General features: G+C 37.1%; 1 non-coding gene across 1 annotated transcript; it reads right to left on the reverse strand.

The window, feature by feature from the left end:
- Positions 1–1,395: 1,395 nt before the first annotated feature.
- Positions 1,396–1,502, reverse strand: LOC112092191. The gene has a single exon (XR_002902482.1). It is a non-coding gene; the product is annotated as a small nucleolar RNA R71 (small nucleolar RNA).
- Between the last annotated feature and the right edge of the window lie 545 nt (positions 1,503–2,047).

Raw genomic sequence — 2,047 nt, forward strand, 5'->3', positions numbered from 1 at the left:
TTATTCAAGTAATTCATAGTTGTTGCATATATATATATATATATATATATATATACTCTTTTTTTTTTCTCATGTCGTCCCTTAATAATAAAAAAAAAATAACAAACTTTTGTTTGCTGTATTTCTTTCTTTCTTACCTTTCTCACATTCTTCCTCTGTGTTTTGCCTTGTTTGTTTCTGTGTTCACATTTTTTAACATTTGTTACCTTTTTCATTTATTTTTATTTCCGTAGTTTTGTTGCTAAAAAAAAAAAAAACTCACACTTTTAGGATTTGTTTTTATTGCTAATTTTATTTTTCCTTGAAGTTTTAATATTGATTGTGATTTGATCTTGTAATCTTTTATTTTTATACAAACTAAGATTTTATTTTGTTTCTCCATTTGTATATTTTAATTGTTGACTTTTATATTGTTACCTAATTTAATTTTTCCTTTTAAGTCTTTATTAATTTTTAAGATTGTGATTAGGTTGTAATTAGTTAACTAATTTAGATTCTTAATCTAGGATTTTCATAATTTGGTAGATTCAGGCTTTTGACTTTAGGAAGAGTTTCCATTAATTAGATTACATTTCATAATTTATTCAATAAAATTAAATAATTGATTTTGAGAATAATTGTGTGGTTACGTGGAGTGTACAATCTGAGGGAGTTCTGTCTAGAAAAGTTGGTACTTAAGTGGGCCTCGCCCCACCAATCTTTCTTGGGAACGTTGCTCTATCTAGGAGACTATTCATTGAGCCAAGAGCTATAGTCTTTCCTGGGAGCACTCTCGGTGGTTACAATTTACGTTACTATATAATTATTTTCTTTTGTTGTAATTAAAAATTAAGAAAAAAAACAAAAAAAAATTAAAAAAATTAAAAATTAAAAAAGAGCCGCTTTTGGTGAATGTATCGGTATAGAAACGAACTAGGAAGATTTGCTCAACGTCCAGATTTAGAAACCGACTTGTCTTCTACGCCTCCGTCTTCACACTCGTCGTTGGAATTCGCATTTCAAAATCTATTTGCAATGGCACAACATGAGGAAGTTCAGCAGAGGATGTTGCAAGATTACCTGCACCCAACGCGCACGGCCACCCCATCTTGCATCATGTTCCCACCGATTGAACCGCCTACGGATTTCAAGCCGGGCATGATTGCACTTCTCCCAACTTTTCACGGGTTAGAGAATGAGAACCCATATGTACACATCTGGAAGTTTGAAGAGGTGGTGGCCACCTTTCACAGCCGTGCTGAGGCCGCAAACACCATCAGATTGAAGTTTTTCCCTTTCTCTCTGAAGGACATGGCCAAAAGCTGGCTGTATTCTCTTAGGCCCATATATATTGGTACGTGGGAAGAAATGATGACGACATTCTTCAACAAGTATTTCCCACACCATAAGACTAGTAATTTGAAATGACAGATCTTGAATTTCGCTCAGAAGGAAAACGAAACTCTCTATTAAGCTCGGGAGCGTTTTAAAGATTTGTTAAATCTGTGTCCCCACCATGGATATGAAAGTTGGCGCCTCGTAAGCTGTTTCTACGATGGACTCACAATCCGAGAGCGCCAATTTGTCGAGATGATGTGCAATGGGGATTTTCTCCAAAAGGATCCTGACGAAGCTATCGAGTACCTAAATGAGTTAGCTGAGAAAGCTCATACCTGGCCTGGACCGAGTGCTACTGAGAGCACCAGTAGGTCCCAACCAGTTGGAGTTTATCAATTAAGGGAAGAGGACAGCCTCAAGGCCCAAGTTGAAGCTTTGACGAAGCAAATCGAGGCCCTCAAAAGTAAAGATAGTAAAGGACCCCACATGGTGGCAAGGACAGAGGCACATGAGCCCTGTTTCGTTTGTGGTGGAATGGGCCATCTGGCTCAATATTGTCTCACTTTTGGTGAAATGAGAGGGCTATACGAGGATCAGTGCGATGTATTGGGCACATACAATAAGCCTTATGGACCTTTCTCAAACACTTATAATGATAGCTGGAAACACCACCCAAAATTCAGTTGGAGAGATCCAAGCCAACATGCACAATCATCTGGAGGGCAATGGA

This window comes from Morus notabilis, unplaced genomic scaffold (genome assembly GCF_000414095.1).
Source record: "Morus notabilis unplaced genomic scaffold, ASM41409v2 Scaffold741, whole genome shotgun sequence".
Classification (NCBI taxonomy): Eukaryota; Viridiplantae; Streptophyta; class Magnoliopsida; order Rosales; family Moraceae; genus Morus; species Morus notabilis.